The sequence below is a fragment of the Chlorocebus sabaeus genome, chromosome 29, assembly GCF_047675955.1.
Source record: "Chlorocebus sabaeus isolate Y175 chromosome 29, mChlSab1.0.hap1, whole genome shotgun sequence".
In the NCBI taxonomy this organism is placed as follows: Eukaryota; Metazoa; Chordata; class Mammalia; order Primates; family Cercopithecidae; genus Chlorocebus; species Chlorocebus sabaeus.
This window is the reverse complement of record NC_132932.1, coordinates 3023498-3050990: the sequence shown is the minus strand read 5'-3', so window position 1 is coordinate 3050990 and position 27493 is coordinate 3023498. Positions and strand designations below refer to the sequence as shown.

General features: G+C 42.7%; 1 protein-coding gene and 1 non-coding gene across 15 annotated transcripts in view; both read right to left on the bottom strand.

Annotated features, from left to right (window-relative positions):
* The window catches only part of HNRNPC (heterogeneous nuclear ribonucleoprotein C), a 60021-nt gene extending 43373 nt beyond the window's left edge, over positions 1-16648 (bottom strand). For 3 of the 14 annotated variants that reach the window (XM_073012940.1, XM_073012942.1, XM_073012943.1), the window contains exons 1-3: positions 16512-16645; positions 10307-10469; positions 9951-9976 (exon numbers count right to left, since the gene is read on the bottom strand). The gene's annotated coding sequence lies outside the window, so the exon portion shown is untranslated. Of the gene's footprint in view, positions 1-9237; positions 9977-10259; positions 10470-16511 lie in introns of those variants that run through there. The other 11 variants (XM_007990730.3, XM_007990733.3, XM_007990734.3 and 8 more) reach the window with 6 other exon arrangements.
* A 2701-nt stretch (positions 16649-19349) lies between these two features.
* LOC119620399 (U4 spliceosomal RNA) lies at positions 19350-19490 on the bottom strand. The gene has a single exon (XR_005236927.1). It is a non-coding gene; the product is annotated as a U4 spliceosomal RNA (small nuclear RNA).
* Positions 19491-27493: the final 8003 nt, after the last annotated feature.

Genomic DNA, 27493 nt, shown 5'->3' with positions numbered 1-27493 from the left:
ACCTCTATCAACATTTTTACTACTCATCTTAAAAACTTACCAAATCCTTCAGAATAGAGGGTCAAATCTTAAAAGCAAAAGATCCAAAGTAATTCACAAAACTAGAAATTAAGTATTAGTGGCCACTAACACTGCCAATAAATTGCTACACTTATTAGCTTCTGGAGAGCAAACTTTAAGAACTTTTTAAAATGTGCGGCCAAGCCCGGTGGCTCAGACCTGTAATCCTAGCACTTTGGGATGCTGAGGGCAGGCAGATCACGAGGTCAGCAAATCGAGACCATCCTGCCTAACATGGTGAAATTCCGTCTCCACTAAAAAATAAATAAATAATTAGCTGGGCGTGGTGGCGGGCGCCTGTAGTCCCAGCTACTCAGGAGGCTGAGGCAGGAGAATGGCGTGAACCCAGGAGGCAGAGCTTGCAGTGAGCGGAGATCGCACCACAGCACTCCAGCCTGAGCGAAGAGAGTGAGACTCCGTCTCAAAAACAAGTGCATACTCCCTGCTCCCCCACGACCTCCACTCCCGCAAAAAAGTAAAGTGTGCATACCCTTGAACAATTATATTTCTGGGGCTTAATTATAAGAAAATAAAGATATGTACAACTGTAGTTTTAAGACTGTCCAAAGCTTTGTTTACAAAAAAAATTGGGAAGGGTACAACAGTGTATTGGTAAAATACAGTAAAAGTATGCAATGTACCATGTACTACTAAATAGTATATAATACTATGTAGCTACTACAAATTTTTCAGAGATCTGTATCTACTAACATGAGCTATTCAGTTTAAATTTTAAAATATTACTTAAATATATATGCAGTATGGACAGGGCTTTTTGAAGATTATATATGCCCCAAAAAGCCTGGAAGAACACACCAAAATGTTATCTTTGGATAGTTATATTTTCTAAAACTGTCTATGAACATGTATTACTTTACTGGGATCAAAGGTAAGATAAAGATGAGGTACCTCCTCTCACAAATCCACATCAATCTTCAGTCACTTGACCAGTATTCCTTTTTAAAAGAGTAATAAAACTCCATTTTAAACAGCATAAACAGCCATAACTCTAGCATGAATTCCACAAACTTTTAAGGATAGTAGCAACAGAAAACTTTTCTTCTAGCTCTGAAGCTAGAAAACCCACTTATGTGAATGATGATTTTATTTAAAGGATCAATATAGGGAGTGACAATGCATTATAAATAGTTTATCCTCTTCAAAATACCTATTTTAGTTAGAGGGCTTGAGGAAAAATTTTGCTCAAAATGTACTCTACTAAACTACTCCTAGGGCCAGGTGCAGTGGCTCACGCCTGTAATCCCAGTACTTTGGGAGGCCGAGGCAGGTGGATCATGAGGTCAGGAGATCAAGACCATCCTGGTGAATACGGTGAAACCCCATCTCTACTAAAAATACAAAAAAATTAGCCGGGCGTGGTGGCGGGCGCCTGTAGTCCCAGCTTCTAGGGAGGCTGAGGCAGGAGAATGGTGTGAACCCAGGAGGCGGCGGAGCTTGCAGTGAGCCGAGATGGTGCCACTGCACTCCAGCCTGGGCGACAGAGTGAGACTCCATCTCAAAAAAAAAACAACAACAACAAAAAAACCCTACTCCTAAACGTTATTCAAGACTAGCCAGAAAACCCTAAATCTGGTTCAATGAACTCCCAGAGTTTTTTCAGTTTTAAAATCAACTCAGGAGCCATAGGTCAATATAATTAGAAAACAGGAATAATATTTCAGACTGGTAAAGTCAGAATCAGATTAGGTAGAAATGAAAAAAAAAAAAAAAAAAAAAAGGTTCTCTAATGCACTATGGCTACCTCTTACAAACAGCCATATTTTCTCATTAGAGAATACATATTTTTAAAATGGTCAAGTTCTCCCAAATGTTGATACAGGCAACATCACGGTAGTCCATGTGCTCAAATGCTAACTCAACTCATTTCATCATAGCTAAACCTTTTATAGAAGTTTTCTTCAACTATTAACATTGCTTACTTAAATCCCTATTACACAGACTAGCTATGCTATTTATACCCACACAGAATCACAAGAGTTGATGTACATTTTTAAGCTTTTTAATTAGAAGGAAAATATTACCATATTGGTCATTATAACACTCAGTCTTAAGCACATAGAGCACAAGTTTCAAATCTCCTAAATCCCACTTCTTGCCCAGAGGCAATCAATGTTAATTGTTTGGCATGTGTATTTCTGGACACACCTCTTATGTCTTTACACAGCATAAAACAAATTCTACAGTTGGTGGTAAGTGCTAAAGCGAATTTAGGAGAAGGGGAGCTTAAGGTGCTAAATAAGGGAAGACACATCACTAAGGGGTTAGCTTCTGAGTAAAAATCTCAGAAGAACTGAGGAACCAAACTGTATGACTCAGAGAAAATTCCAAGGAAAAGCTCTAAAGGGGAAACATATCCAATGTGTTCAAGACAGTTACGAAGGCCAGTGTGGCTGAAGCACAGTATAACAGTAAGGGAAGGGACACAACAAATCACATAGGATGCCCTGTAAATCACAGAAAAATTCTGACTTCAATGCTGAAAAAGGCAGCCATTAGGTTGTTTGTTTTCAGGCAAAACATTTTTCAACAGCCAGGCGCGGTGGATCACACCAGCACTGAGAGGTGGAGGTGGGCAGATCACCAGGTCAAGAATTTGAGACCATCCTGGCCAACATGGTGAAACCCTGTCTCTACTAAAAAACAAAAAAAAATTAGCCGGGGGTGGTGGCAGGTGCCTGTAATCCCGGCTACTTGGGAGGCTGAGGCAGCAGAATCGCTTGAACCCGGGAGGCGGAGGCTGCAGTGAACAGAGATCCTGCCATTGTACTCCAGCTCAGGCAAAAAGAGCGAAACTCCATCTCAAAAAAGAGAAACATTTTCCAAATATTACATTTTAGGATAAATCTAGCTACCACTTTAAGAACAAAACTAGTGTGGAGGCACAAAAGAAATACAAACCTATTTTATACAATAATGCACAAGATACAATAGTGGCTTGAAATTGGACCAAGTGTCAACAATATGAGTAGTGAGATATTATAAAGAGCTGACAGCATGATTTTCTTTTCTTTTTTTTGTGACAGGGTCTTGCTCTGTAACGCAGGCTGGAGTACGATGGTGCAGGTGCGATCTCGGCTCACTGCAACCTCTGCCTCCTGGGCTCAAGTGATTCTCATGCCTGTCTCTCAAGTAGCTGGGACTACAGGCACGTGCCACCACTCCCGGCTAATTTTTGTATATTTTTGAAGAGATGGGGTTTCACCACGTTGCCCAGGCTGGTCTCAAACTTCTAAGCTCAAGCGATGCACCTCCCTCAGCCTCCCAAAGTGCTGGGATTACACGCGTGAACGACCACACCCAGCCAACATGATTTTCTAATAGGCCAAAGGTGAGAGATGAATAGAAGTCAAGGATGGCTAGCCAAAATCTTTGGCTCAAGAGACACAAAAATTGTTTCATTAACTGAAAAAGGCAACAGTACACAAGACACTGGTTTGAGGGATGAACATCAGGAGCAGTTTTGCACTTTTAAGTTGACATATTGGATATTCAAGAGTTGTCATGTAGGTAACTTGATTGGTATGATATTAGAACGTATAGGCTGTTGATCTTGAGTGTGGATATCAGCCTATAGGTGGTATATTAAATCATGAATGAATCTGAAATGACCCAGATTGTGGACAGAATAGAGAAGTGGAAAGACTGAACCATGGGGCACTCCACCAGAAAGAGGTTTAACAGTCAGAACCATCTAACAAAAACCTGGAAGCAAAGTAAAAAAAAATTTAAAAAAAAAAAAAAAAAAAACTTTCAAGGAAGAGATCTGGTTAAATGGAACCAACAGGTCAAGTGAGATGATTAAAAAAGGACCCCTGGGCTTAGTTAACGCATCCCTCTGGGTGGTTTTTTTTTAACCATAAATAACTTTTTTTAAACTAAAGTTCACTTCTTACTGTTTTATGATAGTTTTAAAAAAAGGAAAGTTCACTTTTGTTTTTTTACTTTAAGAGACAGGGTCTCTTGTCGCCCAGGCTGGCGTACAGAGGCACAATCATAACTCACCCTGACCTCAAACTCCTGAGCCCAAGCAATTCTACTGCCTCAGTCTCCCGGGGAGCTACACTACAGCTGTGTGCCACCACGCCCAGCTTTTTGTAGACAGGGTCATGCTACCCAGCTTTTTGTAGACAGGGTCTTGCTATGTTGCCAGACTTTTCTGGCCTTAAGCTATCCTCCAACTACAGCCTCCCGAAGTGCTAGGATTACAGACATAAACTGCTGCATCCGGCCTAAAGCTCACTTTTAAAATGTGCTTGCTTCCCTACTAACAATGCTATCACAACCACGGTAACATTTTACCAAGATACACCTACCTGAACAATTTACTACCTTGTACATATACACACATCTGTAAGCCATTTAAGGTGTTGGGAATTCAAGGGCAAAAATACAAACATATTTAATTTTAAAATTTTTAAAATAAAAGTGCAAGGTTATTCTTTGGAACTTTAACCAAACTAAAATTTGTTTTTCTAGAATGCTCAGTTGGACACAGTAGCTCACACCTGTAATCCCAGCACTTTAGGAGACCAAGGTGGGCGGATCACAAGGTCATGAGTTCTAGACCAGCCTGGCCAACATGGTGAAACCCCATCTCTACTAAAAATACAAAAACTAGCTGGGTTTGGTGGTGCATGCCTGTAATCCCAGCTACTCAGAAGGCTGAGGCACAATAATCGCTTGAACCCAGGAGGCGAGGTTGCAGTGAGTCAAAGATCACGCCACTGCATCCAGCCTGGCGAAAGAGCGAGATTCTGTCTAGAAAAAAAAAGCTCAACATATCAAAGTGAAGAAAAGAGTCTACTATCATTAAGTGTTGAAATCTGCAGCCTTAATCCCTGGGTTGAATCCATGCTAAACCACTAAAGCAGTTTAACTTTAGGCAAGTTATTTACACTCTGTAGTCCAATATTCTCACCTCTAAAACATGAATGATTAACAGTATCTACTCCTACTCAAGGTTTTGATGATAACTCACAACTTTAACAGTGGTGGACATAGTCAAGAGTTTAGAATACTTCCGTAAGAGAGAAATCAACGTCCTGCTACTTCTCCCTGCCAAATCAAAAAGCCATTGTATGACCCAACAAGGTATCACAGAACTAATTAGTAATTTCCAGGAGCCTGATCAGTTCTCTTATTCCGACTGATTTTGCACATTAATACACCCAATAAAAACTCATTTGAAAAACCAGGGCAAGTTATTGTTAGGCCTGGGATGATTATTTTCTCCAAGAGATTAAGACAGTAGCCTACTCTAATATATTGGTCTCCTAACTTACTGCCCTACTTGCCCTGTTAGTCCTCATCACTAACATTCCCTACACAACAGCCAGAAGATAAATCAGACCTCTTTTTCAAAATCCTTTAATAGATTCTACCTGTGACCAAGATAGGATCTTAAACAAGACTCTTTAAGGTTGCGCTATGAATGTTCGATCCTTGCCTACCTCTCCAACTCCATCCCTCATCTATGTATACTTGGTAATTATTTTCCAGTATTATTTCTTACTTGGAGGCCAAGTCTTGTTCCCCCTCATTACCTGTGCTTTCTTTTCACATACGGTTTTCTTACAGAATGAGCTTCACCATTAGCTACTTCCATACAGCCAAGCTTCTCTGTAGGGAAGGTTCCTTCCCGGGCAGCATCCCCCAAATTCCACGTTCCCTTGCTATCTTCTCATCCACCTTGTTCTTTTCCTTCATCGATCCTGACTATGAAAAGTGCCGTTTACTTTGTTTCTTTCCTCAATGATCTGTAATATCCATGACGGCAGGGGACATGTTTCATTCTTCCCTATATGCCCAAACCTGATAATGATTTTCAAAATAAGTACTCAAATATTTAATAAACATCTTATAGGTGAATGTTCCTTGAACACCTCCAAGACGTTTAAAACATTCTTTTTCCCACCCTCAAACTATAATCTGCTCCCTTTGTTTACCTTCCCCAGTTATCTATCCCTATCCCAGAAGCTAGAAACCAGCAATCATGCCAAATCTATGTCCTTGTCCACCCTATCATATCCGTCCTGAGATGCTCCTAATTTTACCTACTAATCTCTAATCTCATTAGCATTACCTTTGTCCAAACCAGGTCGTTCTTCTTCCTTGGATTTTAGTATCTCCCTTATTAATCTCTTACTCCCAACCTCATTTCCTCTACACTATTTCCATACTGTTATTACAAAGACAGTCCTAAAAATTAAAATCTTCCAGTAGTTTTTGAGACCAGCCTGGGAAACAAAATGAGATCTGTCTCCACTAAAAAAATAACAATAAAAAATAGTCAGGTGCTATGGTGCACGTCTGTAGTGCCAGCTACACAGGACGCTGAAGCCAGAGGATGGCTTGAACCCAGGAGTTGGTCAAGGCTGCAGTGAGCCTTGTTAATGTTTAATGTCACTGCAATCCAGCCTGGGTGACAGAGCAAGACCCTGTCTCAAAAAATAAAAATAAAAGGAAAATCACTTTCCAGTTTAGAATCTTTCTAAAATGGCTCACCATTAGTTTCTGGGTAAGATATAAACTCCTTGGCATGTATGTCATTCAAACTTTTATTGTCTGGCCTTAAGATTCTTTTCAGTACACTACCTCTCTTAAAAGGATCCCGTTGGCCAGGCATGGTGGCTCACGCCTAATTCCAACACTTTGGGAGGCCAAGGTGAGTGGATCACGAGGTCAGGAGTTCAAGACCAGCCTAGCCAAGATGATGAAAGCCCGTCTCTACTAAAAATACAAAAATTAGCTGGGCATGGTGACAAGTGCCTGCAGTGGTGTGAGATCACACCACTGCACTCCAGCCTGGGTGACAGAGTGAGACTCTGTCTTATTTAAAAAAAAAAAAAAATCCCTTTATGTGATTAAGGTAGAAGGGATAAAAATAATGAAATAAAAAAAAGATCCCCTCACCTCTTAGGGTTAGGTAACCATTTCTGTATGCTTTTTTTTTTTTTTTGGAGACAGAGTCTTGCTCTGTCGCCCAAACTGGAGTGCAGTGGCGGGATCTCAGCTCACTGCAAGCTCCGCCTCCCGGGTTCACGCCATTCTCCTGCCTCAGCCTCCTGAGTAGCTGGGACTACAGGCGTCCGCCACCTCGCCTGGCTAGTTTTTTGTATTTAGTAGAGACGGGGTTTCACCGGGTTAGCCAGGATGGTCTCGATCTCCTGACCCCGTGATCCGCCTGTCTCGGCCTCCCAAAGTGCTGGGATTACAGGCTTGAGCCACCACGCCCGGCCTCATGCTTTCTTTTTTTAAAAAGAGATGGGGTCTCACCGGGTCTCTACAAAAAATACAAAAATTTAAGGCCCGGTGCGGTGGCTCACGCCTGTAATACCAGCACTTTGGGGGGCCGAGGCAGGCAGATCAAGAGGTCAGGAGTTTGAGACCAGCCTGGCCGACACAGTGAAACCTCGTCTCTACCAAAAATACAGAAATTAGCCACGCATGGTGGTCTGTGCCTGTAGTCCCAGCTACTCGGGAGGCTGAGGCAGGAGTATCGCTTGAACCTGGGAGGCGGAGGTTGCAGTGAGCCAAGATTGCACCACTGCACTCCAGCCTGGGCAATAGAGCGAGACTGTCTCAAAAAAAACAAAAAAACAAAAGACAGAGATGGGGTCTCATTATGTTGCCCAGCCTGGAGTGCAGTGGATAATCATATCACACACTAAAGCCTCTCAACTCCTGGGCCAAAGGACCCTCCTGCCTCAGCCTTCCAATTAGTTTTGACTGCAGGCTTACCAATGCCCCTAGCTTATTTCGGCATGCTTCTATAGGATCGGTATTTACCTCTCATCATATATGGACATTATTTCATTCATGAGTCTCCCTAAGCCGCAAAGCCCGTAAACATAATAAACTATTTTTTATATCCCAAAACAGAACATGTCCCATAAAAACAATAAATTTGTAGAATTAACAAGGAGTAAATCTAACTAAACCTATAGTGAACAGCTTCCATATACTGACAGCAGCAAAGAAGTAGAAAAAATAGCTCTCATACAATAGAGGGCATCAATAAAACTTGCACCTATTTAAAAAATAAAAAGATTCCCATTATTTTTCTAGATAACCTCCAGGAATCTTTTCCTTAACTTTCTCCCATTCTGTTTTGAGTGTACCTTTGGTTTTCACTTAAACTAGATTTTACTTTTCATCCAAGTATGATATAAGGGGGCAAGTTTGTGATTTACCCTAATACAACAGTACCGAATATGCCTTTAAAAAATTATTCCAGGTTAGGTGCAGTGGCTCACGCCTGTAACGTCAACACTTTGGGGTGTCAAGGCAGGAGGATTGCTTGAGCCCAGGAGTTCAAGACCAGCCTAGACAACATAGGGAGACTGTCTCCATAAAAAATAGAAATATTTTAAAATAAAATCTAATTATCCCCTAGCTTGAAATCTATCAGAGCAACTCTAAAATGGTTATCTTACTCTTTGGCTATCCACATCTTTATTAATCGCTACACCATTCCTGTGAATAACACAGAATTCATTCCTTCTTACCATTAGGAATTCTATGAATTCACATTAGAATTCCCAAAATCTAGCTGGGCCTTGAGTCACCATTGTAAAAGGGGTCAGCCTGAGACGGTTCCTGATTTGGATGTATAGGTTAAACAGAGTTCCCTGCTTTGTGAGGTCAAAAAGCCTACCTTTTTTCAAATTTTTAAAAACCTTCCAGTGAGACAGCATTTTAATATTATGTTGTATCTCTTGTGGTTTGACTCGTGAAATTTTAATGAGATATAAAGTCTAAATAGAATACAATCCAAAAATGTCATGAACCCAAGAAATACGTTAAATGACAGAAAATGTTTACTAATTTGTAATAATCTAAAAAAAAAAAAAGGATTCCCCAATACGTTGCCTTGTTACTAATCATTAAAACAAGCCACTTTCATTTTAAACTTCAGCTGCTCTTTCCAAGTCCCCAAAATGTTCTATTCAGCCCAAGTTAATTAGAAACTCCTATTATTCCATTAGTTTACAAATAACTGAGGTGGTCCCCCTTGGGAAACACTTCAAGATGCACATACAAAACGCTTAATCCAAACACTTCCAGAGGCTATGACCTATACACATCAGCTGAACTGTTAAACGGGTTTATTTCCTAGTCTTTGTAATGAATCCAAGTGGACCTCACACCTCTTACCATCACCCAGGAAGGGTGTGCATCTGTTCCGAAGGCCCCCCTGGCTCCAGGTCATCCTGGCTGCTGCTGCTCCAGGCTGGGCATCCATGTTGCTGCAGCTTGTGGTTTGTGAGGGGTAGTGTACAGGAAAAGCAGGATGGGATTTCAAGGGAAACAGGAGGAAGATGGCTTTCAGGGAAAATGCCATCACGATCATAAGTGTTAAGTAGTACCACACACATTTTATTGCAGCACAGTTTAAAAATTTAACAAATGAAAGATTAAAAATAAAAAAACAAAAATAAAAAAAATTAAAAATACAGACGTCCAGAGATGCTCTAAAACAGTTAAGTTAAAGATCAGGAAAAATAAGGTCATAGACTTAACAGCCAGTAAAATTCTGTTCAGTGTGGGGAAGGGGATAAGGGCAAGGGTGGGGTTGGGAGAGAAAAGGTTTATGTGATCAATCCACTTAAAAATACTAATGCCTTCGCTTTCTCTCCCAAGATGCAAAACTCCAAAGTCAATCAGGAGGCCGGAGAAATTCTTAGAAACATTCAGAAAAACTCGATTTTAATCCGGTTAAAAATCATCAGTGTCATTATCATCATCATCATCACCATCATAAGTATTAATATAATAATAATAATAAGTAATAGTAACTAGTAACAACAATAAAAAGGAAATCAGCGGAAAGTCAGGAAAAATGTTAAAAAAAAATTGGAATAACTTACTGTAGCTGAAGATCAAAAAAATCTCACTGTAAAAAAACAAAAATAAAAATAGCCCAGATTAGAAAAACGGGAGGTGCAAAAATGTCAAGTCAGTAAAGTTCATTTCTTTTCTCTTTCCAAAAGCAGTTTCCACAAAAACCGCAAGGATAAAGTTTTCAGTAGCAGACAAGCAAAGCCCTTTCGACATCATCAATCAATCTTAAAAATACACGAGGAAGTAGAGAGGTCAGTTTATGAGAGGCTAAAAGGCTCCTCCTCCTCTAACCCAACTGCTGCAGAAAAAATAGAAATAGAAATTTTAAAAATTACATCTTAAATCCAGGTCCCGGTTTTGGAAACAATTAAAAAAAAAACACCTGTACATTTGCCGTAGTGCACACCAAGTTGCATCATTATGTTTAAAATGTCTTTATAAAATCAGTTTTGGAATGGAATGTGTGTGTTCTGGAAGGGTGGGGAAGGGAGGTTAAAAATCAAAGCTGAGCTCCAGTGAGTAGGGATGGGGTTCGCCTTGCTGCCCTGTGAAAGGAGAAGGGACAGATTGAGTCAGAGTTCCTCAGAAATGTTGTGCCCTAAACCCCCAAGACAGAAACATCTGTCTATTGCAGCTAACACATTTTGGTAAAGCATTAACATTCCACTGGGATGGGACAGCCTCCATAGAATCACCTCTACCAGTGACTGTCTTCACAATTCTTCAACATCAATAGGTGACTAAAATTAACTAAATCCATGTCAATATGCCCTTGAGGGTCTCAAAAAGAATATATCCAAATATTCATCTTGATAATGAGCAGTTTGGCCAAAGAAAATACAGAAAAACTGGGCCAACAAATAGAGGTGAAATAGTGAGCAAATGTCAAATATTGAGACTGTAAAAATTAAGCAGATTCATGGGTTTTAAACTTAAAGCCCATGGAGTTTCCACTATGAGTAACAGACTGAAGGTGAATGGCCTACCATGAAGATCTATACTAGTGATGACTCTAGATCTATTTTCAAAACCAGTGAGTGATCAAACCACAAGACCTAATAGGTTCTACTGTTAGGGGGAAAGATGTTTTAAATAAGGAGCACATTATTTCACTCACTGACAAAACGAAAATACAAATGGAATAAAAAAAGACTACTATGGCTACTGAATATTTAAGGTCATAAAATAGGTGAAAAAATTAAGGTCCTTATGTTAATACTTCTTTTGTTTCTGTAGTCCACTGTTTACTATGTAGCACGTATAGCTAATTTCAAGTTATGGATTCTAAAAATCTGGTACACAATACCACACTAAAATAATTTCCATGACAAACTGGTTGTTTCATCAGCTAAAATAAGAACTACAATTGGACTGTAGCTCCTTGTGCAAACAATGAACTAGCTGCACTCACTTTTCAATTTAGCCATAAGGTCTTATTCTCCTTTGTAAATTTCAGGAAATTAAAATATTTTAAGGCCAGGTGTGGTGGCTCACACCTGTAATCTCAACACTTTGGGAGATTGGGGTAGAGCATGGCTTGAGACCAGCCTAGGAAACATGGCAAGACTTTATTAAAAACAAAAAACATTAACAGGGTGTGGTAGCCTGTAATCCCTGCTACTTAGGTGTCTTGAGGAGCGAGGATCACTTGAGCCCAGGAGTTTTGAGGCGGCAGTGAGCTCTGATGACGTTATTGCATTTCAGCCAGGCCAACAGAGAGAGACCCTGTCTCAAAAATTTTTTTTAATTGAGCATTTACAAGTGTTCCTTGAGCCGGCCGGGCGCAGTGGCTCAAGCCTGTAATCCCAGCACTTTGAGAGGCCGAGATGGGCAGATCACGAGGTCAGGAGATCAAGACCATCCTGGCTAACACAGTGAAACCCTGTCTCTACTAAAAAATACAAAAAACTAGCTGGGCGAGGTGGTGGGCGCCTATAGTCCCAGCTACTCGGGAGGCTGAGGCAGGAGAATGGTGTAAACCCAGGAGGCGGAGCTTGCAGTGAGCTGAGATCTGGCCACTGCACTCCAGCTTGGGGAACTCCGTCTCAAGAAAAAAGTGTTCCTTGAGCCAACTATGCATGAATGACTACAGCAGCAACAGGTACTGTAACTAAAACCATAAATTTTTAAAAAGTAGAACAGTGCAGGAAGAACAGTTAATTTTTACATTTGATGTGTGAAACGGTACAAATGTACAAACTGCGGAAAAAGTCTGTGAAGAATTGTAGGAAATATACATCTGAATGTTCTTTTCCTGTTTATGAAATACAGTTATGGTGAAACATTTCATTTTCTTATTTGGAGCCACAGCCCAAACCTGGTAATCAATTTTCAAGATATGTAACTTTATAGTTCAACCACAACCAAATCCTTTGTACAGGTGCCACAAGACATAAGCTTAAAAGGAAAGAAAAATGTGAAAAGAAACTAATTCTATCTTTCAACATCAAGAAGTTCACGTATCTCCCAAGATTTTATGTTAAGCTACCACTCATAAAAAGACCAACTTTAGGCCGGGCGCGGTGGCTCACGCCTATAATCCCAGCACTTTGGGAGGCTGAGGCGGGTGGATCACGAGGTCAGGAGACCGAGACCATCCTGGCTAACACGGTGAAACCCCGTCTCTACTAAAAATACAAAAAAATTTGCCGGGCGTGGTGGCGGCGCCTGTAGTCCCAGCTACTCAGGAGGCTGAGGCAGGAGAATGGCGTGAACCCGGGAGGCGGAGCTTGCAGTGAGCCAAGATTGCGCCACTGCACTCAAGCCTGGGCGACAGAGTGAGACTACGTCTCAAAAAAAAAAAAAAAAAAAAAAGAACAACTTTAGCACCATTTTCAATCAAGAATATTCCTTGAGGCCAGGCAGGGTGGCTCACTCCTATAATCCCAGCACTTTGGGAGGCTTGGGGCAGGTGGATCACCTGAGTTCAGGAGTTGAAGATCAGCCTGGAAACATGGCTCTGTCTCTACCAAAAATACAAAAAATTAGCAGGGCTACTGAGGCTGAGGGCACCCTTAAGCCTGGGAGGCAGAGGTTGCAGTGAGCTGGGATGACGCTACTGCATTCTAATCTGGGTGACAGTGTGAGACTCTCAAAAAAAAAAAAAAAGTATCCTTACATAAAGCTCAAAGGTAGTTTTTAAAAAAAGTGTCTCTAGGTTATTATTTGTCAAAACCTGCCTGAAGTTTGGATCCCTTCTTCTAAAGGGGTCCCTCTCAGAATGAGTGATACATGAGCATCATCACCTGGAACTTACTGGAAGTTCAAACTCTCAGGCCCCACCCTAGACTTAATTAGAAAACCTGGTGGTATAGATAATAGCAATCTGTTTTAACTAGCCCTATTGATTCTGGTGTTGGCTAACGTTTGAGAACCACTGTGAAGATTTTAAATTGGGAATCTCTCTCTTCCCCAGTTTATAATCAATTATTATTACTTATTATTATTTGAGACGGGGTCTCGCTCTGTCGCCCAGGCTGGAGTGCAGTGGTGCGATGGCTCACTGCAACCTCTGCCTCCCAGGTTCAAGCTATTCTCCTGCCTCAGCCTCCCGAGTAGCCGGGACTACAGGCGAGTAGCCGGGACTACAGGCGAGTAGCCGGGACTACAGGCGAGCGCCACCACACCCAGTTTGTTTGTATTTTTAGTAGAGATGGGGGTTTCACCATATTGGCAGGTTGATCTGGAACTCGTGACCTCGTGATCCACCCGCCTCAGCCTCTCAAAGTGCTGGGATTACAGGCGTGAGCAGCCGCGCCTGGCCTCTAGAATCAATTCTTTAAACAAAGTGCCTGTCCTTCCAGTGTACTGTGACAGATTCAAGTTAGAGCACCAAATAATGTTTTCCTGATACAATATAAATCCAAAAACACATAACCTATCACAGTAAATGTACCAAAGAAACCTCTCTTCTTTGGTTAAGAAACCAAATTTTCTTACAAGATTTTCTTATTAACTAAAGAAAAATAAATTTTCTTTGGTTAAGAAACCAAAATTTCTTATGTTAATAAATCCAAATTTTTCAATATCGAGAAAACCTGTAGTTATGCCACACCTCAACTTTCTAGTTCTCACCAATCCTCTAGTAAATCTAGTATACACAAAACCAAAATCTTCCCATTTCCAATGAGAATACAAGAATATGCATATTAAGAGCAAATAATGCTCCCCAGAGACAACTACTAATTATTTGAAGACGGAAATAATGTGGTTAAGAATAGTAGTAACTGCTACTAATTTAGAAAACTGGGGCCGGGCGCCGTGGCTCACACCTGCAATACCAGCATTTTGGGAGGCGGAGGCACGAGGATTGCCTGATCTCAGAAGTGAGACCAGCCTGACCAACATGGTGAAACCCCGTCTCTACTAAAAATATAAAAATTAGCCCGGCGTGGTGGCGCACGCCTGTAATCCCAGCTACTTGGGAAGCTGAGGCAGGAGAATCGCTCGAACCCGGGAGGTAGAGGCTGCCATGAACCGAGATTGTGCCACTGCACTCCAGCCTGGGGCAACAGTGAGACTCCGTCTCCAAAAAAAAAAAAAAAAAAACTGCTTTAAAAAGACTGCATCTGTCTGTACAGTTTTTAGTCTTCTGGCAACGAAAAATTTGAATTAGAAACTAAAAATTCCAATAAGTTAAAAAAAAAAAGTCTAAGTCCTCTTATTTAAGCAAGGAGGATTAAAATCTATTTCTCCTAGGCAAACTTACTCCCTACTCAACACCTCACATTCAACACTTATATTACGTTTTAATAATTTGCCCCTTAGTCTTTAAAATTAGAGCAACTAGCTATTTGAGTTTATTCTTTGTGTCGCACTGCCATTCCATCCAAAACAAGGTCGAATGCCATGTCAAATCCTCTAAGAGATTTAATTACAAACGTAAGCTGTTTAAATTCTCCACAGAAGGAACATCAACTACCAAGTATTCCCAAGAGTGGCACACGAATGGGGGGGAAAGAAGGTCAGAAAACCTGCAACCTGGCGGGCATCCTTCAACTTCTCCCCCTAGCCAATATGAAAATGTTACTAAATGCCTATCCAGTTGAGAACACACCTGGAATTGTGATATAAATGCCGTGGCAAACAGTTCTTGATATTAACTCAAAGAATTTTTGGTACGCTGATATACATACTGATCTGATATACATACTGATCGGAAGGAACCCCTATTTCTAACACCTCAAAGGCAAAGAAAAGTGCCTGTCAATCAATTTCAGCTATTATCAACTGTTCTTAAACACTAATTTCTGACATTTCTCTTTGCCAACATTTTACTACATGATTTCCCAATTAATCTATTTTTGCCTTTACCTCATTTCTAACAGTTTAGCACGATGATAAACTTTAGTTTTAAGTTCCTGTAATAATATATTTAAAGGGGTCGCGATGTTTTTGACCCTTATTTTACTTCCTATCAAATAGGTTGCCTTACAGATGAATTTCTTACCCGGCAGAATTGGTTTAAACTGTGCTTAACAGCTTTAGTTTTTGTGAAATTAACAGATTGTAAAAAATAACCAAATCTCACGTGAGGATTTAAAAAACCGATTTCCCAGATAAGTGTACGTGACACTAGGTGGACGGGAAAATTAACGCCAGAATAACCCGAAAGTCAAATTTTGTCATCTTACACTTAGGAAGTTACGTTAACAACAAATTCTCAAGTCTCGTACTATTTTTCTTAAGCGCAATTTGGGAATTTCCAGTTACCTCATGGTTTCCGTCATCAGGTTCTTGCAAAGATTCAAATATTGTACTTTTAGAACCCGGTATTCCATTAACCAGGTAAAAACCGCTCGACTGACCTCGTGGTCAAATTCCTTAGCAGTTCTGCTACTGACTTAATATGACCCTAGCAATCAACACTTTTCTGCCTCAGTTTCTGTCTGAGAAAGAGAGTTAATACCTACCTCAAGCAAAGTTCCACTAACTTATATATTTCAAGTGTTTTGTAACCTGCAGATGAAAAGTCAGCTGTAATTATTAATATAGTTATACACAATATTTCCTTTTACACGCGTAAGTGAAAATAACTACTTCGAGCTCCATTATTTGCTCATAGAGAGGAATAAAATAAAAAGTTATCAGTAAAATGCTAAATCTTTTGTTAAACCTTTCTCGTAGGCCACGCGGCACGATCCAGGATTTAAAGGCTCGCGATACATCTACTTGGTAACCTTCCCCCTCCCCCTCCCCCAATTTTTACATGTAAGAAGAACCGAGGTAATAGAAGGCATCGGCGCTATGTTAACTTCGACTATATTAATGAACATCGCGATCTTCATTTTCAGGATCCCGGAGTCCTCGCGGTCGTAGAAAATGAAAGGAAAGCAGCCGTTAACACAGGAAGAGCGAAAAAAGGGCATTTTCCCTGGCGATCGTGGGCCAGAGGACACCAGGTTAAACCTACGCAAAGGCTGAGGCCTGTAAAACCGCCTCCCGCTTCAGACCTAATCCCCCAAAACAAACAGAATAAATGAGGGCCCGGTTAGTTAGGGGGAAGGGTTCCCTCATATTCTCTCCCACACCCCCTCTCGCTTCCCAAAAAACCCAGCGCCTTCCCTGCGTCCGCCCTCTCCACTTACCAGGAGGGGGGAGGGAGAAGAGATTCGATTCTGAGTCTCCTACTCCCGGATTCTGCGTGGAGAAACCGACTGCTGGTCGAGGTCGGCAGCGCGGCCACAACCGCTCAGTCTTCGTCTCTTCACAAAATGGCCCCCGAGTCTCCTCTGCCGCCGAGGCGAAGGCCTAGTCCCCGCCCCATCCCTGAGAATCTTCCTATTGGCTGTGTGTTTTTTCGCTCCGGCTCCTAATTAGACAGTTCAACCGCTTCTCACAATGATATCCAGTCACAATTGGCAGTGGGTTAGACTAAGCAGAAGAATTTCCACATGCGTGAGAGAAACTAGTTTGTAACTGGTTAATTTTCCTGTCATTTATCGCCTGGGGAATGTTTATTGGCTATTGCACCGGACGACCCTCTGGGTGGAAACTCGCCTTTGTATCGCGCACCGTCTCACATCCGGGTATCTGGAAGGCCTGATTGGCGGCCGCGGTGTCCTATCGCTGCTCCTTAGAGTGCCTAGTAAAAGGTTCGCCCAGACCTCGGATTTCCGGCGGCGCGGGGGCGGGGAAGGGGTTGAGGGGCGTTGTTAGGTGACGGGCGCAAAGGACTTGCCCTAGCCCCGGGCCTAGGAGAAAAAAAGCGCGAAATGAAGCCTCCGGCGTGCAATGTGAATAAAGAAAGAACTTTACTTAAAATGAGGAGGGAGCAGCGGTGACTAGGCCGTGTTAAAGTGTGTAGAAAACTAACCAGCCCTGCCGTTTTTCCAACCCGAGAGCCTTTCTCAGGTCCAGATTCGAATGTCAGCTACCTCGTAGACATCTCTGCCTTTCAGCCTATTAAACCCTTCTTCAGACAACACATATTCCATCCAAACCAACTGACTTCCTTATTCCTCTACAATATGAAAAGTAAATGAAGTGCAAACCGGCCTCTGGCCCAAGTCATCTCACTAATATCTTAAGTGCCAGTAAAATTGGCCCATCCCTCCGAATCTGCTCCCTTAATTTCCCTCCTCTTAAAATGGCTTGTCTCCTACATACCCCAGTCACCTGCCAGTCCTTCTGGTTACATTATAGGAACTGCGCACACAGTGGATTAGCATCAGCTCTACTAAGGGAGCCATTTCTTTTTTTCTTTTTTTATTTTTTCTTTTTTTTTTTTTTTTTTGAGGCAGAGTCACTGTCGCCCAGGCTGGAGTGCAACTGCCTCCAGTTGAGGTTGATTGGCGGCCGCGGTGTCCTATCGCTGCTCCTTAGAGTGCCTAGTAAAAGGTTCGCCCAGTCCTCGGATTTCCGGCAGCCTAAGGAAATCCTGAGTGACGACCGCCAGCGAGGTTGGCTCACTGCAACCTCCGCCTCCTAGGTTCAAGCGATTTTCCTGCCTCGGTCTCTCTAGTAGCTGGGATTACAGGCGCGCGCCACTATGTCCAGCCAATTTTTGTATTTTAGTATAGATGGGGTTTTGCCATGTTGGCCAGGCTATTCAGGTGATCCGCTCACCTTGGCCTCCCAAAGTGCTGGGATTACAGGCGTGAGCCATCGCGCCATACCGTTTTAAACTATTTTAAAAAGCAAAGACAAAAAATACAGGAGAAAGTATACACTAAAGTGTTAGTAGTGGTTCTCTCCTGGTAGGAAAATTACATGTGATTTTTTTTTTTAACTTTTTTTTTTCGAGACGGGGTCTCGCTCTGTCACCAGGCAGTGGTGCAATCTTGGCTCACTGCAACCTCTGCCTCCTGGGTTCAAGCTATTCTCCTGCCTCAGTCTCCCTAGTAGCTTGGACTACAGGTGCGTGCCACCATGCCCAGCTATTTTTGTATTTTTAGTAGAGACGGGGTTTCACCATGTTGGCCAGGAGGAAGGTCTCCATCTCTTGACCTCCTAATCCGCCCGCCTCAGCCTTCTTGGTGGGATTACAGGCGTGACCCACCACACCCAGCCTTAAAACCTTATTGTACTTTTCTATATTTTCTAAATCATCTACTTTGAGCAAGTAATCAGAGGGAGAATATCCTATGAGTGCTTAAAGCCTCGACTCAATTGCCACATTGCAATTTATTTAAAATTACCTCGTAGCACCATGGGTAGTTTTACACTCCTCTCCCTTCCTGGATGGTAAGAATTTTTGATGGCAGAGTTTAATTCTTACCCTTCAATATATTTTCCTTGTTACTACCTATTAATAAATTAATAAAATATTAATTAACCATTAACTTGTATTTATCAGGGGAAATTGCTATTTTTCCAGGACAAGCAGATAGACTGTCCTTTTTTCTCTCTCTTTTGAGATGAGGTCTTGTTCTGTTTCCCAGCCTGGAGTGCATTGGCATGATCCCAGATCATTACAGCTTCAACCTCCCAGTCTCAAGCAATCCTCCCACCTCTGCCTCTGTAGTAGCTGAGACCACAGGTGTGCACCACCACGCTGGCTAGTTTTTTTTATATTTTGTAGAGACAGCGTCTTGCCATGTTGCCCAGGCTAGTTTTGAACTCCTAGGCTCAAGCAGTCCTCCCTCCTTGGCCTCCCAAAATGCTGGGATTACAAGTGAGAGGCACCATGCCAGCCCTGTTTTTTCTTTGTTGTATATTTTATGTAGTACTTACTCAGAGAGGCCTGGAGTCTGTCGGGTCTGGTTGACACGTAATTTTTATTATTATTATTATTATTATTACTACTACTATTATTTGAGACAGGATGTCACTCTGTTGCCCAGGCTGGAGTGCAGTAGCACCATCAGGGCTCACTGCAACCTTGATCTTCTGGTCTCAAGAGATCCTCCCACCTCAGCCTCCTGAGTAGCTGGGACTACAGGCTTGTGCCACCAGACTAAGTTTTCTTTCTTTTTTTTTTTCAATCTCTGTAAAGACTGTCGAAAATTGCCAATGCCAACTATGTTGCAGGTCATCACCGTAGGGTATTGGGAAAAATTTTCAATTAGCAATAATCACGCCTCAGATAGACCTCATTGGCTAAGATACTGCCACTGCGCAAAGCTAGTTTTCTAATTTTTGTAGAGATGGGGTTTCACCATGTTGCCCAGGCTGGTCTCAAACTCCTGTGCTCAAGCAGTCCACCGGCTTGGGCCTCCCAAAGTGCTGTGATTACAGGCTCACCCATGTCTGGCCTCTTGACTTAAGTTTAAACAAACCTCTGTCTCAAAAAATAAAAATAAAATAAAATAAAATTTTATAGAGCTCTCTCATTTTAGCTAACACTGCTTTGTACTCTTTTTTCTTTTTTTTGAAATGGAATTTCACTCTCATTGCCCAGGATGGAGTGCAATGGGACGATCTCGGCTCACTGCAGCCTTTGCCTCCCAGGTTCAAATGATTCTCATGCCTCAGCCTCCTGAGTAACTGGGACTATAGGCACCTGCCACCACGCCTGGCTAATTTTTGTATTTTTAGTAGAGATGTGGTTTTGCCATGTTGGCCAGGCTTGTCTTGAACTCCTTGGGTCAAGCAATCCGCCATAGCTCCCAAAGTGCTGGGATTACAGGCCTGAACCACTGCACCCAGCCAGTATTTTTTTTTTTTTTTTTTTTTTGAGACAGAGTCTCGCTTTGTCGTCCAGGCTGGAGTGCAGTGACTTCATCTCGGCTCACTGCTGCCTCCGCCTCCTGGGTCCACGCCATTCTCCTGCCTCAGCCTCCTGAGTAGCTGGGACTACAGGCGCCTGCCACCACGCCCGGCTAATTTTTTATATATTTTTTTTTTAGTAGAGACGGGGTTTCACTGTGTTCGCCGGGATGGTCTCGATCTCCTGACCTTGTGATCCGCCTGCCTCGGCCTCCCAAAGTGCTAGGATTACAGGCGTAAGCCACCGCACCTAGCCTTTTTTTTTTTTTTTTTTCTTTTTTTGAGACCAAGTCTTGCTCTGTCACCCAGGCTGGAGTGCAGTGGCACAATCTTAGCTCACTGCAAGCTCCACCTCCCACGTTCAAGCGATTCTCCTGCCTCAGCCTCCCGAGTAGCTGGGATTACAGTCGCCCACCACCACACCTGGCTAATTTTTACATTTTTAGTAGAGATGGGGTTTCACGATGTTGGCTAGGCTGGTCTTGAACTCCTGACCTTAGATGATCCACCCACCTCGGCCTTCCAAAGTGCTGGGATTACAGGCTTGAGCCACCAAGCCCGGCCCCAATATCATTTTTAAAAACTAATCCCCTGTTCGAGATGTTGAAGTTGTTTCCAGTTTTTCAGTATCATATATCAATTATTTTATTTATTTATTTATTTATTTATTTATTTTATTAATTTATTTTTTGGAGGTCGGGGTGGGGATGGAGTTTCACTCTTTCCCCCAGGCTGGAGTGAAGTGGCACAATCACAGCTCATCGCAATCTCTGGAGCGGTGGCTTACGCCTATAGTCCCAGTACTCTGGGAGGCAAGGCCGGTGGATCACCTGAGGTCAGGAGTTCGAGACCAGCCTGGCCAACATGGTGAAACCCCGTCTCTACTAAAAATACAAAAAATTAGCTGGGCATGGTGGCAGGCGCCTGTAACCCCAGCTACTCGGGAGGCTGAGGCAGGAGAATCACTTGAACCCAGTGGGGTGGAAGTTGCAGTGAGCCGAGATTGCACCATTACACTCCAGCCTGGGCAACAGATTGAGACTCCATCTCCAAAAAATAAATAAATAATATAAACAAACAGGCAAAAAAAAAAAAAATTTGATCACTGTCCAAATGCAGTGGGTCACACCTGTAATCCCAGCACTTTGGGAGGCCAAGGTGGGCGGATCACCTGAGGTCGGGAGTTTGCAAGCAGCCTGGCCAACATGGTAAAACCCCATCTCTTCTTAAAATACAAAACTTAACCAGACGTGGTGGCGAATGCTTGTAATCCCAGCTGTTTGGAAGGCTGAGGCAGGAGATTCACTTGAACCCGGGAGGTGGAGGTTGCAGTGAGCCGAAATCATGCCACTGCACTCTAGCCTAAGGGACAGAGCAAGACTCTATCTTGAAAAAAAAACAAAAAAAAACTTTGTCCACAAAGCTTTAAAACTGGGAGATAGCTGGGCACAGTGGCTGACGCCCATAATCCCAGCACTTTTGGGAGGCCAAGGCAGGTGGAAAACTTGAGGTCAGGCATTCAAGACCAGCCTGACTAACATGGTGAACCCCCCCCCCACCCGCCATACAAAAATTAGCTGGACGCACATGGTGGCGCACACTTGTCATTGCAGCTATTCTGGTGGCTGAGTAGGAGAATCGCTTGATGCTGGGAGGCGGAGGTTGCAGTGAGCCCAGATGGCAACACTGCATTCCAGCCTGGGTGACAGAGTGAGACTCTGTTTCGAAAAAACAAGCAAAAAAAAGGCTGGGCGTGGTTCACGTCTCTAATCCCAGTACGTTGGGAGGCCGAGGCAGGAAGTTCACGAGGTCAGGAGATGGAGACCGTCCTGGCCAACCTGGTGAAACCCCGTCTCTACTAAAAATACAAAAATTAACTGGGTATGGTGGCGCATGCCTGTAATCCCAGCTACTCGGGAGGCTGAGGCATGAGAATTGCTTGAACCCAGGAGGCAGGGGATGCAGTGAGCCGAGATTGCGCCACTACACTCCAGTCTGGCTACAGAATGGAAAAAAAAAGAAAAGAAAAAAAAAGAAGGAGAGATAAAGTCTAGATTATGACATCCATTCGTGGTTTTGAAATCAAGTAGTATTTGCTTCTAAGTATTATTGACTACTCTTATATTAAATATTAATAGTAAAAAAATTTACTGAGCAGATACCATGTGTAAAGCACTTTTGTAAGGGTTTCACATGAAGTAGCTCATTTGATAATTTTATTATCCCCATTTTAAAGATGTGGAAATTAAAGCACAGAAAGGTTAAGTAATTTGCCTAAGGTCACACAACTAGTTTTTGGTAGTGCCAAGATTCTGACGCTATAGCTAGACACTCTGGAGGCTGTAATCCCAGCTACTCAGGGGGCTGAGGCAAGAGGGTCCCTGGAGACCAGGATTTAGCTACCAGCAGCGAGACCGTGTCTCCAAAAGAAAAAAAAAAAATTCTAATGCTAGGAGGTCTAGTTCTAGAGGGTATGCAAATAACCATTACACTATTATTAATAATATAAGGTATGCCAAGGTGGGATAAACCTATCCATTCACTCAACAATATTTATTAACCATGTACTATGCAATTAGCTTATGCCACAAGAACATATAAGTAAACAAAACAGACATGGCCCCTGCCCTTCAGAACAGAATCAAATATTGAATGGATAATTACTCAATTAATTGTTTATAATCAATTGTGAGTGCTACTAAAAATAAGTAAGAAGGTGCTACGAGACCTATATAATAGAGACTTCAAGCCCCTTCAGAAGATATTGTGAAAATAAGTGACTTTATTTTTAAAAACATCCTCCAGCTTGGGCAACATCTCTTAAAAAAATTTTTTTTTTGAGACAGAGTATCGCTCTGTCACCAGGCTGGAATGCAGTGGCAGGATCTCAGCTCACTGTAACTTCTGCCTCCCAGCTTCAAGCGATTCTCCTGCCTCAGCCTCCCAGGTAGCTGGGACTACAGGCTTGTGCCACCATGCCCGGCTAATTTCTGTATTTTTAGTAGAGACGGGGTTTCACCATGTTGGCCAAGCTGGTCTCAAACTCCTGACCTCGTGATCTGCCCACCTCCGCCTCCCAAAGTGCTGGGATTACAGGCTTGAGCCACTGCACCTGGCCAAAAAAATTTTTTTTTAGTGAAAAATAGTGGGGCATGGTAGTGGGTGCCTGTAGTCGCAGCCACTCAGGAGGCTAAGGCAGGAGAATCCCTTGACCCCCCGAGTTCCTGGCAGTATGCTATGATTGTGCCTGTGAGCTCCACTGCACTCCAGCCTGGACAACATAGTGAGACCTCATTTCTGAAAAAAGAAACAAATAAACTTCCAATTTCTTTCTTGTTTCTTCAGTTTCTCTTTACCCTTTCTACTTAATGTTTTTCTCCTACTTTTTGTTTGTCTTCTTTGTTCCTGTTCTAATTTTCATCTCAGCAGTGACCTAAATCTGGCTTCTTGTAGGTTAAGCCTTCTTTAACGTATTTGCCATCTGTTCTCATTCTGGCTCTGAAGCACAAGATTTTATCCTCTGGTAATTTTTCATTAAGCTAATCTTTGTACAACTTACAAAATGCTTTTTTAGTTGACAAATGTCACATTTCATTGTCAGTGCTTATTTCACTATTATGGTACAAACTGAGCTTTTGAGCAAATCTAAATGGTATAAAAATACTATGTGAACTATCTGGCCCACATCTTTTCAAATATAAAATTTATCCAGGGGCTTTCTTTTTTTTTTTTTTTTTTAAGAGGGAGTCTCCCTCTGTAGCCCAGGCTGGAGTGCAGAGGTGCAATCTGGGTTCACTGTAGCCTACCTCTCCCAGGTTCAAGCGATTATCCTGCCTCAGCCTCCAGATAGCTGGAAATACAGGAGCATGCCACCACGCTCAGCTATTTTTTGTATTTTTAGTAAAGACGAGATTTCGCCATGTTGTCCCGGCTGGTCTCGAACTCCTGACCTCAAGTGATCCACCTGCCTCTGACTCCCAAAGTGTTGGGATTACAGGAGTGAGCCACCACACCTGGCTTGTTTGGTTTTTGTTTTGTCTTTGAGACAGAGTGTCTCTCTGTCGCCAGGCTGGAGTGCAGTGGTGCCATCTCCACACACTGCAATCTCCGACTCCCTGGTGCAAGCTCATCTCCTGCCTCAGCCTCCGGAGTAGCTGGGATTATAGGCAGGCGCCACCAAACCCAGCTAATTTTTGTATTTTTAGTAGAGACAGGGTTTCACCATGTTGGCCAGGATGGTCTTGATCTCCTGACATCGTGATCTGCCCGCCTCAGCTTCCCAAAGTGCTGGGATTACAGGAGTGAGCCACCACGTCCGGCCTTTTTTGTTTTGTTTTGTTTTTAAACAGTGTCTTGCTCTTTTGCCCAGGCTGGATTGCAGTGGCGCCATCTGGGCTCACGGCAACCTCCACCTTCTGGATCCACTCGATCTTCCCATCTCACCCTCCTGGGTAGCTGGGATTACAAGCATGCGCCACCACGTCAGGCTAATTTTTTTGTATTTTCAGTAAGACAGGTTCTGCCATGTTGGCCAGGCTGGTCTTGAATTCCTGGCTTCAAGTCATTGGTCGCCTTGACCTCCCAAAGTGCTGGACTTACAGACATGAGCCACCACGCCTGGCCCCAGGGGGCCTTTTTATTTTAACTTTTTTTTTTTTTTGAGCTGGAGTCTCTCTTCATTGCCCAGGCTGGAGTGCAGTGGCAAGATCTCGATTCACTGCAACCTCTGCCTCCAGGGTTCAAGCGATTCTTCTGCTTCAGCCTCCCGGGTGGCTGGGACTACTGGCACAAGCCACCACACCCAGCTAATTTTTGTATTTTTAGTAGAGCTGGGGTTTTGCCATGTTGTTCAGGCTGGTCTGGAACTCCTAATCTCAAGTGATCCTCCGGCCTTGGCCTCCTAAGGTGCTAGGATTACAGGCATGAGCCACCACACCTGGCCCCAGGGGTCTTTTGTTGTTGTTGTTGTTGTTGTTGTTGTTTTTGTTGAGACAGAGTCTCACTCTGTCGCCAGGCTGGAGTGCAGTGGTGCAATCTCGGCTCACTGCAACCTCCCCCTCCTGGGTTCTAGTGATTCTCTACCTCAGCCTCCGGAGTAGCTGGATCTACAGGCATGCACCACCATGCCCAGCTAATTTATTTATTTATTTATTTTTTATTAGAGACAGGGTTTCACCATGTTGGCCAGCATGGTCTCCATCCCTTGATCCTCATGATCCACCCTCCTTGACCTCCCAACCCAGGGGCCTTTTTAGACACAACTTTGGAGACTTCTCTTAATGTCCAAGGAACTTTTCCAATAGAATCACTCCTACCTTCTATTACTACCTAGCCCACAACTTCACCCCCTAATACTGCTTTCTTGTCATCTCAATTTATGTTCAGGTATCTAAAGCCTCAGAGCATACTCCTCTGCTGACTTCCTCATTGTCCAAAGAACCTTGACTACCATTCTCTTCTGGGGAGTGGTAAAAACAGCATAGTAGGGGTTAAAGAATGGTCAATTTTGGGAATGTGAAGAAATGCTGAATTAAGCACAATCATATCACAAAGAAAGGTAAATCACATAGTAGCACTCATTTGAACAAGTCCCATCTCTTCTACCTGAGTCCTTAAAAAGAGAAGAAAGCTTTATTAAGCTCATGTGAGGAAAGCTTTATAATAATGAAATAGAATGTTGGTTTGCAAATTTTTAAAAAATTTTACTTATTTATTTATTTTTGAGACAGAGTCTCGCTCTGTTACCCAGGCTGGAGTGCAGTGGCGTGATCTCGGCTCACTGCAACCTCCACCACCTGCATTCAAGCAATTCTCTTGCCTCTGCCTCCAGAGTAGATGGGATCACAGGCCTGCACCACCACACCCGGCTAATTTTTTGTTTTCTTTTGTTTTGTTTTTGAGATGGAGTCTTTCTCTGTAACCCAGGCTGAAGTGCTATTGCACGATCTCGGCTCACTGCAAGCTCTGCCTCCCAGATTCACGCCATTCTCCTGCCTCAGCCTCCCGAGTAGCTGGGACTACAGGTGCATGCCACCACGCCCAGATAATTTTTTGTATTTTTTAGTAGAGATGGGGTTTCACTGTGTTAGCCAGGCTGGTCTTGAACTCCTGACCTCAGGTGATCCGCCAGCCTCGGCCTCCCAAAGTGCTGGGAATACAGGCGTGAGCCACTGTGCCTGGCCACTAGCTACATTTTAAGGGCCCGATAAACACATGTGGCTAGCACATAAACACAAAATGGCTACCATTTTGACATCAAGTATTCATACATAAAACTTCCTTCCTCTTACCTTTTATGCTGTTAAATACTTTCTTAAATCTGTTTCAAAATATTTACACTTAAACAGACATGTACTACAACCAAAATAGAAAACACTCAAAAATTTAATATTCTTTTTTTTTTGAGATGAAGTTTTGCTCTTGTTGTCTAGGCTGGAGTGCAATGGTGCCATCTTGGCTCACCACAACCTCCACCTCCACGGGTTCAAGCGATTCTACTGCCTCAGCCTCCAGAGTAGCTGGGATTACAGGCATGTGCCACCACACCTGGATAATTTTTTTGGTTTTGTTTTTGTTTTTTTGAGGTGGAGTCGCACTGTGTCGCCCAGGCTGGAGTGCAGTGGTATTTTTTTTTAGTAGAGACAGGGTTTCTCCATTTTGGTCAGGCTGGTCTCAAACTCCCGACCTCAGGTGATCGGCCCACCTTGGCCTCCCAAAGTGCTGTGATTACAGGTGTGAGCCACTGCGCCCAGCAAAAATTTAATATTCTTAACACATCAAGGACTCAAAAGACGTATACAATGATAAATATTTTTAAAGTTCAAGGTAAATAGCAATCAAAGAAATGCAAATTTAAAGGACATGAATTCTTTTTTTTTGAGATGGAGTCTTGCTCTGTCACCAGGCTGGAGTGCAGTAGTACGATCTTGGCTCACTGCAACCTCAACCTCCTCAGCTCAAGCAATTCTCCCACTTCAGCATCCCAAGCAGCTGGGATTACAGGCAGGCACCACCATGCCTGGCTAATTTTTGTATTTTAAGTAGAAACAGAGTTTTTGTATGTTGTCCAGGCTGATCTCGAAACCCTGGGCTCAAGCGATCCACCCACCTCAGCCTCCCAAAGTGTTAGGATTATAGGCATGACCCACTGCACCTGGCCTAATTATGATAAATTTAAAATAAATTTTTTAAAATAAAATAAATAATCTCATTTTTATTAAAAATATTATGTATGCTTATATGCATACACATACCAAAATGATAATGGTAGTTATATCTGTATAGTAGGATTACAAATACATTTCATTTCTTTCTTTTTACTTTTCTGTTTGTTTGTATCTACTGTGAACATGTATGACTTTTGTAGTCAAAATTTTTTTTTTTTTTTTTTTTTTGAGGTGGAGTCTCACTCTGTCGCCCA